We start from the raw sequence: 17,869 nt of genomic DNA on the forward strand, positions 1-17,869 counted from the left end.
GTGCGCCCCATAGTGCCAGCTCCCCTTATAGTGCCCCCCATAGTGACAGATCCCCCTATAGTGCGCCCCATAGTGCCAGCTCCCCTTATAGTGCACCCCATACTGCCAGATCTCCCCCCCCTCATAGTGCCAGATCTCCCCCCCATAGTGACGGATCCCCCCCATAGTGACAGATCTCCGCCCCCCCCCCCCCCCCCATAGTGACAGATCTCCGCAAAGAAGAAAAAATAATAAAAAATACTTACCTCCATCAGCAGCGTGTGCTGCCGGCTCAGGCGTCGCGATGATAATGACGTCATCGCGCTTCCTGAGCCGGCCTCTGATAGGCCGCAGGCACTAATGCCTGCAGCCTATCAGAAGAACAGGGGAGGGACACGCCTCTCCCTCCCCTGCCCCACAGCACGGCCGCAATTACATCCAGGGCCGCGCCGCCTGTGGTGATCGGCGGTGCGGCCCTGAAGAATAAAAAAAAAATATTATTTTTTTTAGACGGGCGGCCCAGCGGCCGTTTATTTAGGGAGGCCTGGGGGGCAATTGCCTCCCTGCCCCCCGGCCCAGTCCGCCCCTGCTGAGGTTATTTATAGGGCTGTGACATCACAGTGCTGGCTGCTGATTGGCTGCATGCATGGCATTATGGGTGATCCCAGCTTCCCATGTCCTCACATGTGCAGCAGCCATTTTAGGAAGAAATACGATTCGTTACCACGAAGCGTGAGGAAATTTGGATTCGGTGCAAATCGAATGTTTCCTGAAATTCGGATCAAATTCCACTTGGTCAACTTTGATTCGCTCATTTCTAATTACTATAGATAACTGCTTTACTTTTTTGCTGCATGTATTTTAGTTGCATAGCAAGTCACATTTGCGTGAAAATGTTCCTAACCCTCTCTCACATTCCACTCCCTGTGATCACTTTGTTTTTTTAACAAATATATGTTGTCTTATTTCTTTTAATATAATCTAAACCAAATCATGCTCCTCTCAGATGATTATGCCTTCGCAGGCTAGCTCCTAGCAAGGAGTCCTCATTTTCTCTGTGACATCAGCTTGTTGCTGTGGGAATGGCTGGTATTTCATAATGGATAATCTACTAGTACGGAGAAGGTGAAGCAGAGAAAGAAGAACGAAGATATTTCACCAGAAAGGCATTTTCTATGCAGAATTGATCATCCACTGGCAAGTAATTTCCTTTTATCTGACCACTTAGGGTGTTAATTGTCTTGCTCTGCTATTTTAGTTACATTTACTGCATATGTTATACATACCATGCATAGCATGGCAAAGTACTGTACTTCACTACCTGGATTTAAGATGGTTGCATATTTAGGATCAGACTCTTGTTTAGTATAACCTTACATGTGCAAGCAATATCTAACAGGCATGCATTTGCAAAGTAAGATTTAAACATTTTCTGTGTCTATATACAGGTTATAGTTGTGCTTGACTAAATAATGATATATAGCAAGTTAAGATTAACAGTAACTGAAAGTTTATTACTCATAATTGAGCTACTCTGACTCCGATATATTACCGTATTTGATAAGGCTACTTTCACACTTGTGCAGAGTGATCCGGCAAGCAGTTCAATCCGGCAATCTGCATGCAAACTGAATAAATATCGGACATGTCGTAGTTTTATTCTGGCAGCCTCTCGCCGTGAGCTGCCGTGCCTCCACCGGAACTCCGTCCCCGCCCCATTATAGTCAATGGGGACGGAGCGGCAGTCCGGGGGCACACGGTCACTAGCGGCAGGACGGATCCGACAGGCTATTCACCCGACGGAACAGCCTGCCGGAGGTCTGTGCCGCTAATGTGAAAGTAGCTTAACCCAACATGCTTTCATAGAATTTGGAAACACTTGGTATACAAAAGGAAAAATTACATTTTCTCCAATAAAATGTTGCTTGTGCTCTATGGGTAGAACGGAAGGAGTACCATATGGCTTTTGGAGGACAAATTTTGAAGAAATGTTTTTTTGGGATCCCAGAAGAGAACCCGAGTTATCCATACAGTGGAAACACCCAAGAAGTGGCCCTTGTTTTAGAAACTACACCCCTCAAGGAATTTATCAGCGGTGTAGTGAGAAATTTGAACTCATAGGTGTTTTACTGAAATTAATGTGTAGTGGATGGTGAAAAATAAAAATTTCATTTTTTTCCACAGATGAAAAAAAGCTCTGATATAACCTTTATTCAGTTTTCTTTTAAAATATATTCCCCAAACAAACTGAACCAAAAAGGTTTACATTTGAATGGCTCACTGGAGCAATTAAAAGAGATGAGGGATCTCACCGGTCCACATGAAAGTCAAGGGTATTGTAACTGTAGCTATTTTATTCAGTTACCTTGTCACAGAATGATCTATAGATCACAGTGATCCCTAGCAAGCTACCCTTTAGATAGGGTTCATTCCCATTTCAATTGGCAGATATTATCAGTGGTTCTACGCCTGCAGCGCACGAACCACCTTTGAATTCAGTGATCAGAAGAGAGAGCAGCATATTAAAAAAATAAAATAAATGCTGCCCGACATGTTTCACTGTGGAAAGAGCATCTCCAGGGGTAAGGAGCAGAGCAACTTTTGGAAAGACATCTGCAGCCTCCTGATTGACTTTTACAGTCAGAATGGCTACATCTACTTCTCATATACCCACTTGTTGCAATAAAGGAAAGTGTTTTTTTGTTTTTGTTTTGTTTTTTTACCAGAGGGTGAGTGCCATTGTTGTTCGACCTTGGAAGTAGAGCACTACAAGGCTCTGGTCGGATGAACTCCAGGTGTGTGGAGTGGTCTGTGAACATTGTGGAGGAAGCTGTGGGAGTGCCAGTCTTATCTGCATAGTACCAGTCGGAATTGACCTGCCAATGGCGGTGATCGCCAACGCAGAGGGCCCCTTTTTGTTTACTCCACTTGGCCTGCCTTCAGGGACAGCAGCCTTCTTAACCCAGTCACGGTATCATTAGACACAATGAACGTTTTCCATTGCTCTGCATGTGTACAGCAAGATGTGAGGACGCCTTGCCTGCTACAATGTAAATACAGGCAAAACTCGAAAAATTTGAATATCATGCAAAAGTCCATTTATTTCAGTAATGCAAATTAAAAGGAATTGCATTAATGCAGCTTAAAATTAGAATTTTGTGAAAAGGTTCAATATTTGAGTCTCAAAGTGTCCCACTCTAGTCAGCTAATTAATCCATACCCCCTGAGCAAAGGGTACCTCAAAATTGAGACTTTGGGGTTTCATAAACTGTAAGTCATAATCATCCAAATTATAACAAGTAAAGGCTTGAAATATCTCGCTTTTGCATGTAACGAGCCTATCTCATATGTTAGTTTCACCTTTTACGTTGCATTACTGAAATAAATAAACTTTGCACAATATTCTAATTTTTCAAGTTTCACTTGTATATTATGTAAGTCATGAAGGAGTTAACAGTGAATTTCCTGGTGTCAGATAGCCTTTAAAGGGATTCTGTCACCAGGTTTGGGGCTATAGAGATACGGACATGCACGGCTAGATTCCCGCTAACATGTCCGCAATATATGTGTCCTATAAGGCCGTCTGGTCTTAATTTCTTTAAAAAAGGATTTCCTAGATATGTAAATGAGTGTTGAATGTGTCCAAGGGGCTGTACTAACCTTACTTGTGCCCAGCCTCGCCCAGCCACACCCGCCTGTGAAGGAGCCCAGCACCGCCTATGTCTCCTCCTTTCATCAACGATAGATTGCCGGAATCTTGCGATGCGCAAGCTCACGCATGCGCAGTTCTTTCCCTGAGGCTGATGCCAGCACAGGGAAGGAACACTATACCGGCACTGCACAGGCGCGAGGTCGCGCATCGCGAGATTACGGCTATCTATCGTTGATGAAATGAGGAGACGCAGGCGGTGCTGGGCTCTTTCACAGGCAGGCGTGGCTTGGCACAAGTAAGGTTAGTACAGCCCCTTGGACACATTCAACACTCATTTACATATCTATAAAATCCTTTTTTAAAGAAATTAAAACCAGACAGCCCTATAGGACACATATATTGCGGACATGCTAGCGGCGATCTAGCTGTGCATGTCTGCAGCTCTATAGCCCCAAACCTGATGACAGAATTTCTTTAAATTCATTTTTGTGTAATGTAAGTAACATTTGAAGTATTAAATAATCTTTGGTTCTAGCCATTATCACATCATACTGTGCAGCCAACAATTTTACCAAATCCAGTAATCTATTTCTAAATTCTCATTTATCAGTAAAAATATACTGCGTCCCCAGGTATTCTATATAATTTATAGTAATGATCTTCTCATACGAGGTACAGGGACCTTTAGGGCCCCCTAAGGGTATGTTTGACTTAGATTTTAGAATAGATTCTGCAGCTAGATCCATGTCCAATCTGATTACAATCTACCTCCAAGGCATATGAACAAGGTTTTGGTATCTCTGTATGCTCTGGAAAATAATATATGCACAGACAATGTTGTCTGTCTGGCAGAAAAAAAAATGAGCATAATTAGCACGCTACTTATTCTCACAGATTCTGCAGGAAAAGCAGCAGATTGGCCTCATGCAGATTAGACCACTGAGTGGGGTTAATTTTGGTGTGATGTTTTGGCACATCGAACTGCACACCCCTGGCTGAAATCTGAGACTCTACTTTAAATTTCTACAGTGGATCTCCTAGTAAATATGTATCTGATTTGCTGTAGGAAAATACAATATATGTTACCATTTTCTAAGTCTTCAAGGCCAGGGTTCAACACTTGGACTTATTCAGTGATCCTTCATGATACAATGGCCTCAAGATACAATACTCAACATACAATGGTCTTTTATGACCCACCATAAGTTTAAACTAGACTCAACACACAAGGCCTCAGTCTCAGATGCGACCAGTCAAGGCCACTTCTCTGATAAAAATACCTGTATTAGTTGCTAGTTATTGTTTTATGTGTCTTAGTTACTTATTTAGCTTTCTTAAAGGGGTTTTGTCTTGAAGGATTTATCATGTAGAGGACATTAATACAAGCCACTTACTAATGTATTGTAATAGCCATATTGCATCCTTTGCTGGCTGAATTAATTTTTCCATCACATTATACACTTCTCGTTTCCATGGTTATGGCCACCCTGCACTCCATCAGCATGGTCTTGCATGCATACTATAAAAAAAAGCACCCGCCTAATGATCTCCCACAGTCCCGGTCACCAAAGAGGCCGGCACTTTTTCGTATAGTGTGCAAACACGAGCAACACTGATGCATTGCAGGGTGGTCATAACCATGGAAATGAGCAGTGTATAATGTGATGGAAAAATTAATCCAGTCAGCAAAGGAAGCAATATGGATAATCACAATACATTAGTAAGTGCCTTGTATTCATTTTCTCTACATGATAGATGCCACTTGCTGATGTGAGACAACACCCTTAACCTCTTAAAGACATAGGGCGTACAGGTACGCCCTTGTGCCCTGGTACTTAAGGACACAGGGCGTACATGTACGCCCTGTGCATTTTCGATCACCGCCGCACGGCGGGCGATGATCGGAACCCTGTGCCTGCTCAAATCATTGAGCAGGCACTTGGAGCAAATGCGCCGGGGGGTCCGGTGACCCCCCCCATGTATGCGATCGCAGAAAACCGCAGGTCAATTCAGACCTGCAGTTTTCTGCGTTTCCGGGTTATTCGGGTCTCTGAAGTCCCGATAACCCAGAACAGGATGGTGATGGTGGTGTGATTTCACCCCACCAATCACCATCCAGCGATCCTGAGTGGTGATGGTGACATCACCACTCAGGATCGCTTTCTGATTGGTCTGTGGGCGGTCCGGCGGCAGATTCAAAAGACGCAGGCGCTCCTCTCCTCCTCCTTTTGTGTTCCAGAGCCGGAGGAGAGAGGAGCTGCCTGCACGTGTCTGCTGCACCGCTGCCTGCACCCGATCTGTGCCCCCCAGGACCCGATCTGTGCCCCCCAGGACCCGATCTCTGCCCCCAGCACCCCATCAGGTACATAGGGACAGCTAGGGAAAGTTTGGTTTAGGCAGGGAAAAAAAAGGGAAAGTTAGTTTCTGAACTTTGATTGCATCACCCTAAGTTAGGGTGTCTGGGGTCCACAGCACAGCTGTGTGACCCTAGACCCCCCAGGGGTGCTGCCACTTGCCCCGATACAAGATACGACCGGTCATCGATCACTTTGGGGCCAAATTCATGGAGGCCTATGTACCTGGAAGAGAGGTCGCGGTTGATGAGTCTCTCATTGCGTTCAAGGGGAGACTCATTTTCCGCCAGTATGTGCCCTCCAAGCGGGCGAGGTATGGCGTGAAGCTATACAAAATTTGTGAGAGTACCTCAGGGTACACTTACAAATTTCGTGTATACGAGGGGCGAGATTCCCGGATTCAACCCCCAGAATGTCCCCCCACTCTGGGTGCTACCGGGAAACTTGTGTGGGACCTTATGTACCCACTGCTGGATAAGGGTTACCACCTTTACGTGGATAACTTTTATACCAGTATCCCCTTGTTCCAGTCCCTTGCCGCCAGATCCACGTCCGCTTGTGGGACCGTGCGGAAAAATCAACGCGGCCTCCCTGCCCACCCCCTCCAGGTACCTATCCCCAGGGGTGAGACCCGTGCCCTTACCACTGGAAACCTGTTGCTGGTCAGGTATAAGGACAAGAGGGATGTCCTTATGCTGTCCACAATTCATGGTAACGGCATCACCCCTGTCCCTGTGCGAGGTACAAAAAATGACCCTTAGACTTTAGAGATACCCCCCAAAAAATTTGAATCAAAAAAGATAATATAGTCTAAAACCAAAATAATTGTAAAAAAAAGTTGACTTATCAGGTATTGCCGCGTCCGTAAGAATCTCCTCTATAAAAATACCCCATGACCCAACCCCCCAGATTAACACGGTCAAAAAAATAAATAAATAGGTGCAAAAAAAGAATTTTTTGGTCACCTTACATAACAAAAAGTTTAATAGCAAGCGATAAAAAAGTCATATAGCCCCCAAAATAGTGCCAATAAAACCGTCCGCTCATCCCGCAAAAAATGAGTCCCCACATGAGATAATTGGATAAAAAAAAAAAAACTTATTAGGTATTGCCGCGTCCGTAAGAATCTCCTCTATAAAAATATCCCATTACCTAACCCCCCAGATTAACACAGTTAAAAAAAAAAAAAAAAAAACGGTGCCAAAACCGCTATTTTTGGCACTTTTCCATTTCAATCCGTTTTTTCCGGTAACAAAACAAGGGTTAACAACCAAACAAAACTTAATATTTATTACCCCGATACTGCAACTTACAGAAACACCACATTTGTGGTCGTAAACTGCTGTATCAGTAAAAGGGAGGCCGCAAAAGGAAAGGACCGACATGGTTTCTGGAAGGCCGATTTTGATGGCCTTTTTTATTGACACCATGTCCCTTTTGAAGCCCCCCTGATGCACCCTAGAGTAAAAACTCCCCAAAACTGACCCCATCTAAGAAACTACACCCCTCAAGGTATTCAAAACTGATTATACAAACTTCATTAACCCTTTAGGTGTTCCTCAACAGTTAATGGCAAATGGAGATGACATTTCAGAATTTCAATTTTTGGTAACCTTGCGTCACAAAAATGTAATATAGAGCAACCAAAAATCATATTTACCCTAAAAATAGTCCCCAAAAAAATGCCACCTTATCCCGTAGTTTCCAAAATGGGGTCACTTTTTAGGGAGTTTCTACTCCAGGGGTGCATCAGGGGGCTTCAAATGGGACATGGTGTAAATAAACCAGTCCATAAAAATCAGCCCTCCAAAAACCAAACGGCGCACCTTTCCCTCTACGCCCCGCTGTGTGGCCGTACAGTAGTTTACGGCCACATATTGGGTGTTTCTGTAAACAGCAGAGTCAGGGCAATAAAGATACAGTCTTGTTTGGCTGTTAACCCTTGATTTGTTAGTGGAAAAAATGGGTTAAAATGGAAAATTAGACAAAAAAATGAAATTTGCTAATTTCATCCCCATTTGCCAATAACTCTTGTGCAACACCTAAAGGGTTAACGACGTATGTAAAATCAGTTTTGAATACCTTGAGGGGTGTAGTTTCTTAGATGGGGTCACTTTTAGGGAGTTTCTACTCTAGGGGTGCATCAGGGGTCTTCAAATGGGACATGGTGTAAATAAACCAGTCCATAAAAATCAGCCCTCCAAAAACCAAACGGCGCACCTTTCCCTCTACGCCCCGCTGTGTGGCCGTACAGTAGTTTACGGCCACATATTGGGTGTTTCTGTAAACGGCAGAGTCAGGGCAATAAAGATACAGTCTTGTTTGGCTGTTAACCCTTGATTTGTTAGTGGAAAAAATGGGTTAAAATGGAAAATTAGACAAAAAAAAGAAATTTGCTAATTTCATCCCCATTTGCCAATAACTCTTGTGCAACACCTAAAGGGTTAACGACGTATGTAAAATCAGTTTTGAATACCTTGAGGGGTGTAGTTTCTTAGATGGGGTCACTTTTAGGGAGTTTCTACTCTAGGGGTGCATCAGGGGGCTTCAAATGGGACATGGTGTAAATAAACCAGTCCATAAAAATCAGCCCTCCAAAAACCAAACGGCGCACCTTTCACTCTATGCCCCGCTGTGTGGCCGTACAGTAGTTTACGGCCACATATTGGGTGTTTCTGTAAACGGCAGAGTCAGGGCAATAAAGATACAGTCTTGTTTGGCTGTTAACCCTTGCTTTGTTAGTGGAAAAAATGGGTTAAAATAAAAAATTTGACAAAAAAAAGAAATTCTCAAATTTCATCCCCATTTGCCAATAACTCTTGTGCAACACCTAAAGGGTTAACAACGTATGTAAAATCAGTTTTGAATACCTTGAGGGGTGTAGTTTCTTAGATGGGGTCATTTTTGGGTGGTTTCTATTATGCAAGCCTCGCAAAGTGACTTCAGACCTGAACTGGTCCCTAAAAATGTAGTTTTTGTAAATTGCTGAAAAATTTCAAGATTTGCTTCTAAACTTCTAAGCCTTATAACATCCCCAAAAAATAAAATATCATTCCCAAAACAATTCAAACATAAAGTAGACATATGGGGAATGTAAAGTCATCACAATTTTTGGGGGTATTACTATGTATTACAGAAGTAGAGAAACTGAAACTTTGAAATTTTTCCAAAAATTTGTTAAATTAGGTATTTTTTGGTGCAAAAAGTCATGAAGTACAATATGTGACGAAAAAACAATCTCAGAACGGCCTGGATAAGTCAAAGCGTTTTAAAGTTATCAGCACTTAAAGTGACACTGGTCAGATTTGCAAAAAATGGCCTGGTCCTAAGGTGTAAAAAGGCTGTGTCCTTAAGGGGTTAAATCTTCATTTAGTGGGGTCACTCCTTTTGGGGCGGATGTCCAGCTTGTAGGCAGGGGTATTCCAAGGGTTAATCTACGGTCACTTCCTCCTCCCCCCTGTCCTGACCTTACTTCACTGTGATTCACAGAAGTTAATCGGCTGTGTTCAAAACTGTGAGTTATATCATTTGCTTTGTTTTGGATTATCATACCCAGTATAAAGTAAGGCTCATCTCTTTATTTATGGCACCAGCCTATTTATTATAAATATTATTTGTTATGGGGCAATTTTCTAATGAGTACTAGTAAAAGTAACGTTTTAAGAAAAGCACATTTTTTCTGTGATATTTATATTTGTGTGAAATTAATGCTAAGCAGGCAAAAATAAATATTTTTCATTTTTTTACACAAGTGTCAATTTAAAGACAGATTTTTTTCTACAGATCACATGAAATTGAACAAGTACACCCCAAAATGTGTTATGCCATTCCTCCTGTCTTCACAAATACTGGGGGGGATGGGGTGAGGATTGGCACCCAGCATTCCCTTATGGGGAAACCGTGGGACCCAATCCATGCACCGGAGACTTTCTCTCTCCTCTCTTATATGAGAGGGGGAGAAAGTTTACTTCTGCCGGCATTTTCGGTGATCAGAGTTCGCTTGTCACGGTCTCTGATCACTGCCCCCAGCCCTCAGCTACCTCTTTTTTGTAGCGCTAGCTTGGGCTGAAGTGCGCCATAAAAAGGGTGGCGCTCCATTTCAAGGCCCCTTAGTGACCACCATAAAAACACGTATGGGTGGTCAGTAAGGGGGTTAAGGACCAGGGCATTTTTTGCAAATCTGACATGTGCCACTTTATGCGGTGATAACTTTAAAACGCTTTTTCTTATCCAAGCCATTCTGAGATTGTTTTCTCATCACATATTGTACTTCATGACAGTGGTAAATTTGAGTCAAAATATTTCATTTTTATTTATAAAAAAGTACCAAATTTACAAAAAATTTAGAAACATTCGCAATTTTTAAAATTTCTATTTCTCTGCATTTAAAACAGATAGTGATACCTCCTAAAATAGATATTACTTTACATTTCCCATATGTCTACTTCATGTTGGTATCATTTTGTAAATGACATTTTATTTTTTTGGGACATTAAAAGGCATAGAAATTTAGAAGCAAATGTTAACATTTTTTAGAAAATTTCCAAAACCAAATTTTTAAGGACCAGTTCAAGTCTGAAGTCACTTTGTGGGGTTTACATAATAGAAACCACCCATAAATGGCCCCATTTTAGAAACTACACCCATCAAGGTATTCAAAACTGATTTTACAAACTTTGTTAACTCTTTAGGTGTTCCACAAGAATTAAAGGAAAATGGAGATGAAATTTCAGAATTTCACTTTTTGGGCAGATTTTCCATTTTAATCCATTTTTTCCAGTAACAGAAGGTTCTTACGGACACCGCGATACCTAATATGTATACTTTTTTTAAATTAAAGTTTTACACAATAACAGCATTTTTGAAACAAAAAAACTCCTGTTTTAGCGTCTCCATATTTTGAGAGCCATATATTTTTTTATTTTTTGGGCAATTGTCTTAGGTAGGGTCTCATTTTTTGCAGGATGAGATGACTGTTCGATTGGTATGATTTTGGGGTGCGTGTGACTTTTTGATCGCTTGGTATCACATTTTTTGTTATTTAAGGTGACAAAAAAATTATTGTTTTAGCACAGTTTTCATTGTATTTTTTCTACGGCATTCAGGTAAGGCGGTGGATCATATGATATTTTTGTAGAGCCGGTAGTTACGGATGCAGCAATACCCAACATGTCTGATTTTCTTTTTTTTCACGATTTTATGTGTTTTTATTTTGGATTTTTTTTTTTACTTGAAACTTTATTTTTTTTTATGAAAAACACTTTTTTTACTGTTCATTTTTGTCCCAGTCTGGGACTTCAACTTCTGGGGTCTGATACCCTCTGCAATGCATTACAATACAACCTGTATTGTAATGCATTGGCTGTCAGCTTTTATGCTGACAGCCTGCCCTCCTAAGGGCTGGATCTCACAGGCTTCCGTAGAAGGCAAGCTTCGATGCCTATGGAAGGCATTGGACTTGCTTTCTCTGCCAGCTTGTCTCTTCCACTGCAGCGCGGGGACCCGATGGGTAGCGGAGGGCACCCGTACCCTCCGCGAACGCTCTGCATGCTGCGGGCAGCTTTCACCATGGCATACGCTTGGTTAACATGCTGACATTGCTGTTTTCACCGATGCCGCATATGCAGCAGGGGCCCGGCTGTCAGTAACTGCTGGGTCCGTGACGCTGATCAGGCAGGCACAGCTCCTGCACCCGCCCGATCAGCCCGCCGTACATGTACAAGTCACGTCCACCAATGCTGTACATATATGGCTTTGGTCCTTAAGGGGTTAATCGTCCTCTCAAATAAATAATAGTAAATTAAAAAAAGTTAATACAGCAATGACCTCTGATTATGATCAGGCAGTTATTGGAAATCTTCAGTTTGTTCCCAGTAATTGCCAGTTTTTTGTTTTGTTTTTTTTTGAAAATCACAAAACACTTGTAAAATATGTTTAACACAAAAACATGATTTCAACAATAGGTCTTTTTCTAATGACAAATTGCCTATAGAGTAATAGTCAAATCATATATCTGATATTAGCTACTAGCTAACTTCACCTACTATGATTGAAGTAATAGTTACATCTGAAGCTAAGCATAGAGTGGATCACTTGCTGATGAAGTTTTTGGATTATGTCATAACTACCCTATTTTTCCTTATTAATAATATAGATTTTATATGTAATGATTAAAGATTAGCAAATTGATTATAAATAGGGATGAGCGAATCGACTTTGGATGAAATATCCAAAGTCGATTCGCATAAAACTTTGTTTGACTACTGTACAGAGCGATCGCTCCGTTCAGTATTAGAATATATTGGCTCCTATGAGGCGAAGTGATTACTTCACGAAGTAAAAAAAATATTTTTGGAACTCGGGTTCCGGAAATGTTTTTTTACAGTAGAAATTGATTTATGAAGTTATTATGCGAAGTCTCGCAAGACTTTGTTAATAAATAAGTAATAATTTCGGCTCATAGGTTCTATTTCATTCTAATACTGTATGGAGCGCTCGCTTCGTACAGTATTCAAACTACGTTTTATGCAAATCAGCTTCGGATATTTCATCCGAAGTTGATTCCCTCATCCCTAATTATAAACTAAGCTAATTTGTCTTCCAGCCAAATCTGAATCTTTTGTCATTTGATCGTATGAATCTTTCAAATTGCTGCCACCATTTTACAGGTCATAAGACAGAGAAGAAGGCATCTGCATTCAAAAAGGGATAATTTGTTGACCATGTTTTAACTTAAAAATAAAATCTAACAATGTAGTGTGTTTTTAATCTGGCTGTTTGTTAACCATTGGCATGCATTTACTCATAGCCATATACAGTATATCACTGTCACTTTGACATTACTAATGCTGTCTTGGCAAAAAAATTATTAAATAGAAAAATAAAAATTAGACCAGCACTTTCAAACAATATGAAATAAAGTGCGTGTGCGAACAACCATAGCTTAAATGCTAAAGCAAATAAACAAAGTACATCATCCGGCAGTCCGTGGGCCTAAACAGAAATATACTATATACCGTATTTTTCGCCGTATAAGATGCACTTTTTCCCCCCCAAAAGTGGGGGGAAAATAGCAGTGCGTCTTATACGGCGAATGTAGCTGATTTTGCCCAGTTTTCAATGATACACCCGCCACGATGCCGTGTGGCAGGTGTATCAGCTGTGAGGGAGGAGGGGCTGGGGGGCAGCATCTGTATTTGTAATGACAGCGGGGCCCGTGCAGTGACTGTATTCTACTACACGGGCCCCGCTTACTGTATAATCATATTCCTAATAGTTAATTGTTGTATGCATGTAATCGCATAATGAGCGATAATGAGCGCTGTGTATCACCGTACTTACAATTAGAAGCGCTCGCCGTTCGGAGCAGAGAGGAGGGAGGAGGCAGGCCGGGAGGACGGGCGCTGGCAACGTGAGTCATACGTCATGCGCCTGCGCCGCCCACTTTATGAACAGCGCTCATTATCGCTCATTATGCGATTACATGCATACAACAATTAACTATTAGGGATATGATTATACAGTGAGCGGGGCCCGTGTAGTAGAATACAGTCACTGTATGGGCCCTGCTGTCATTATAAAAGCAGATGCTATATATGTGTCATCCACAGATCCCCCCCCATAACTGTCATACACAAATCCTCATAACAGTGCCATCCAGAGAGGATCCCCCATAAGTGTCACCCACAGATCCCCCATAACAGTGCGTCACTCACAGATCCCCTGTAACAGTGCGTCACTCACAGATCCCCCATAACAGTGCGTCACCCACAGATCCCCCATAACAGTGCATCACCCACAGATCCCCCATAACAGTGCGTCACCTATAGATCCCCCATAACAGTGCGTCACTCACAGATCCCCCATAACAGTGCGTCACTCACAGATCCCCCATAACAGTGCGTCACCCACAGATCCCCCATAACAGTGCGTCACCCACAGATCCCCCATAACAACAGATCCCCCATAACAGTGTGTCATCCACAGATCCTCCATAACAGTGCGTCACCCACAGACCACAATTAGTTCAAAACCCACCAAAAGCGCACCTTTTGGTTCAAAATATTTTTTTTCTTATTTTCCTCCTCAAAAACCTAGGTGCGTCTTATGGGCCGGTGCGTCTTATAGGGCAAAAAATACTGTATTTTTAATTGAATAGTAAATGTCAGAATGAAACTGCCTGTTTAAAACACACTGCACTGTTGCTGGTTCGGCAAATTTTTTTGAAAAAATTTGGTTTGATCCAAATTTATTTGCGCCGAATTTAGTTGAAAACAGCTATTTTCTGGCTGTAGAGAGCCGTTACATTGGTGTAGAACACTGTGCCTTGTAATAACACACATAGGGCGTCTGCTCTGATAGTGAAATAATACTGTGAGTCCGTATGACATAGAGATGACAGACGTCGCTCTTAGAATCACTGCACAATTCGCTTATTTGGGCAGTCACAGGGCCAAAACTGACCAAATAACTTAAGTATGAACTCAGCCTTACAGGTTGATGTTAGCGCCAAGAAGAAGCACACTCCTTTTACACCTTCGTCAGCTGATTCCACATAGATGTCTACAGTACCTTTTCTATTAAACGCTTATACAAATAGAGCACCCCGACAGAGTGGAGAGGATGTCAGCAGTAAGTTTGTGTTGACGTCACTGATTATTTTGAACCTTCCTTTGATCCCTCAGAACAATAACCCCCAAAAAACGGATCCTGTCTGTTGAGCATCCGCCTTCACTCGGTCAGCATTTGGTCAGTAATCAATCAGTATTGCTAATGCAAAAAAAAAAAACAGGAGTGGATCCAAAACAGAGATGACACGTGAATGGAATATTTGCATGCCTTCTGTGTTTTGTACCCACTCCTGGTTTTGGCTACCAAATCACAAGCCAATTCTGATAGGACCATACAGGCCTTACAGCTGCTACACAGACAGGATCCATTGTGAGTCTCATTTTTCCTTCCTTCTGACAGATCAGAAGAAGGGTCAAATAAATGATGATGCTAGCCAGGCCAAAAGGCAAAAGAGTGGCCCAGTCATGAAGTGGGGAGGGTAGGAACAGCATGAGAAGTCCACAGAGTGGCCCTATGACATAGTTGTGAGGTGGAAGCAGCATGAGGAGACCACAGACTGTCCCAATAACAGAGTCTGGAAGTGGCGGCAGCATCAGGAGGCCACAGAGCGGCACAATGACAGTGTGGAGATGGCAGCAGCATCAGGAGGCCGAAAAGTGGCAAGGTGACATAGTGTGGAGGTGGCAGCAGCATGAGGAGACCACAGAGTGGCAAGGTGACACGTTGTGGAGATGGCAGCAGCATGAGGAGACCACAGAGTGGCAAGGTGACATAGTGTGGAGGAGGCAGCAGCATCAGGAGACCACAGAGTGACCCGGTGACAGAGTGGGGAGGTGAGTGGCAATACCAGTACCAGCTAAAGAAGGTGGATGAAAGAAGGATCACTTGGAATCAGATGTGTGGCATCAGGTGGGTGGCAGCATCAGAATAGTAGCTGAGGCAGGTAGCCAGAAGAAACCAGTCTCTTTTGTCAAAGGGTTGGTGTGGCACCATGGATGATCTAGTCTATGCATCAGGCATAGGTGGGTGAAAATCCTTGCTGATCCACGCCTGGACAGTTTTTCCAGGGCAAACTCGGCCAGTTGTGGCCACAAATCCAGTTTGGCTGCCCAGTAGTTCAGCGGATCTTCAATGACGGCTGGCAGGGTGCACTCCAAGTATGCCACCACCTGCTGGTTCAGGTTCTGCTCTACGTCTAGCTGCTGTTGAGTAGTTTCTTCACTATGCAGGTGAAGAAAGCTGCTCATCAGCGACTCTATACTCAGGCTGCTGCTGATGGAGCTGGTACTGCTCCTGCCACCACACCCCTCCCCAGCAGCAATGGCAGTGGAACGTGAGCGCAGAGGGCCCCCCTCCGTGAGACCTGCAAGAGGACGGATGATGGCGCAGATAGGCAGCGGCCAACTGACTACATATGATGACTCTATAGTAGTTCAGTTTGTCCTCCCTTTCAGCGGGTGTAAAAAAGGCCGCCATTTTAGACCAGTAGTGAGGGTCCAACAAGATGGAGAACCAGGAGAAATACCTCTTCCAAATGGTGACAATTCGTCTGTCACTACACAAGCAAGTGAGCATGTATCGGGCCATTTGTGCAAGTGACTCTGAGGGACTCCCTGCCTCCATCTCCACTCCATACTGCCACGGTGTGTCTGGGTCCTCTGCTTCATCTTCCTCATCGCCCTGCAGCTCCTCTGGCTGGTCCTGCTCCTCCTCTCCTGTCACCTGTGTAGAAAAAACACCCATTTTTATAGACATTGCTTGTGATCCAATGTCCTCCTCCAGTTCAGCCCCCACAGCCCTCATGTGGCCGTGAGATCTAGGCGCCACGCAGGGACGTATCTAGACTGTTATGGCCCTCCTGTCCATTTTTACAAAAAGGCGACAGTTTTCTTTTTTACACTAAGCCCAATGCGCGGCTACACTCACCCAGTCCTAATAAAATCTGGTCCTACCTCATCCAGGGTGTCGCTGGTGTCGGTGTGATGTCCACTGGATCCAAAACAAGTTCCCTTTGGTGATAGAGTAAAAAAGAATAATCAAATAAGGAAGGGATGGTGACTGCCCCTGTGAAATCACCAGCAGGGAGCGCTGTGCTGGCCTGCAAGACTGAGCCATCCCAGTGTATTGAAGGTTAATCTAGGACATTTGCCCTAAGTGCTACCACACAGTACTGATGCCCACCTTGTGGCCCCTTCACAAAAGTTATGCCCTTCTTGTGGCCCCTCACAGCAGTCATGCCCACCTTTGCTCCTGTCACAGTAGTTATAGCCAGATATGTGCCCTCTCACAGTAGTTGTAGCCAGATATGTGCCCCCTCACAGTGGTTATAGCCAGATATGTGCCCCCTCACAGTGGTTATAGCCAGATATGTGCCCCCTCACATTAGTAATGTCCAGATATGTGCCCCCTCACATTAGTAATGCCCAGATATGTGCCCCCTCACAGTAGTAATGCCCAGATGTGCCCCCTCACAGTAGTAATGCCCAGATTTGCCCCCTCACAGTGGTTATACCAGATATGTGCCCCCTCCCAGTAGTTATGACAGATGAGATATGTGCCCCCTCATAGTGGTTATAGCCAGATAGGTACCCCCTCACAGTAGTTATACCAGATATGTGCCCCCTTCACAGTGGTTATGCCAGATATGTGCACCCTCACAGTAGTTATGCCAGATTAGGTGCCCACTCAAAATAGTTATGGCAGATTAGGTGCTTCCTCATTACAGATGCCCACTATCATCATCGTCATCAGTGCCAGGAAGGGAGCCACACACTGCACAAGGGGCACCATCATCATCATCAGTGCCAGGGAGGGAGCCACACATTGCACAGGGGGCACCATCATCATCAGACGGGGGCAGCAATATCATCATCAGTGCCAGGGAGGGAGCCACACACTGCACAGGGGACACCATCATCATCATCAGTGCCAGGGAGTCACACACTGCACGGGGGCACCATCATCATCATCAGTGCAAGGGAGGGAGCCACAAACTGCACAGGGGGCATTATCATCATCATCAATGCCCCCCCGCCCCCAAAACATACTTACCTTCTTCCCTGATTACGTACTCCCACACTCATTCCCGGTCTTTCAGTGCTTCTCCAACAGCCAGCAGCGCAATGTGCGGTTAGCTGGGGGAGTGCTGGAGCTCCTGCTTCACTCTGGAGACAGCCCGGCAGTGACAAGAACTGCCAGGGGTGTGAGTGCGCGCGCCCCCCCCCCCCCTTGCCTTTGCACCAACCTCCCCCCCTTGCCTCATATTATATAGTACATGTTTGAAGAGCGCTCTGACAGGGCCCGGCATTGTCAC

At 43.8% G+C, this 17,869-nt stretch overlaps 1 protein-coding gene across 2 annotated transcripts in view; it reads left to right on the top strand.

Annotated features, from left to right (window-relative positions):
• The first annotated feature begins 993 nt into the window (after positions 1 to 993).
• The window catches only part of ESR1 (estrogen receptor 1), a 704,728-nt gene continuing 687,852 nt past the window's right edge, over positions 994 to 17,869 (top strand). The window contains exon 1 of one of the 2 annotated variants that reach the window (XM_044291598.1): positions 994 to 1,180. The gene's annotated coding sequence lies outside the window, so the exon portion shown is untranslated. The remainder of the gene's footprint in view (positions 1,181 to 17,869) is intronic. The other variant, XM_044291597.1, reaches the window with a different exon arrangement.

The sequence above is a fragment of the Bufo gargarizans genome, chromosome 4 (genome assembly GCF_014858855.1).
Source record: "Bufo gargarizans isolate SCDJY-AF-19 chromosome 4, ASM1485885v1, whole genome shotgun sequence".
Taxonomy (NCBI): Eukaryota; Metazoa; Chordata; class Amphibia; order Anura; family Bufonidae; genus Bufo; species Bufo gargarizans.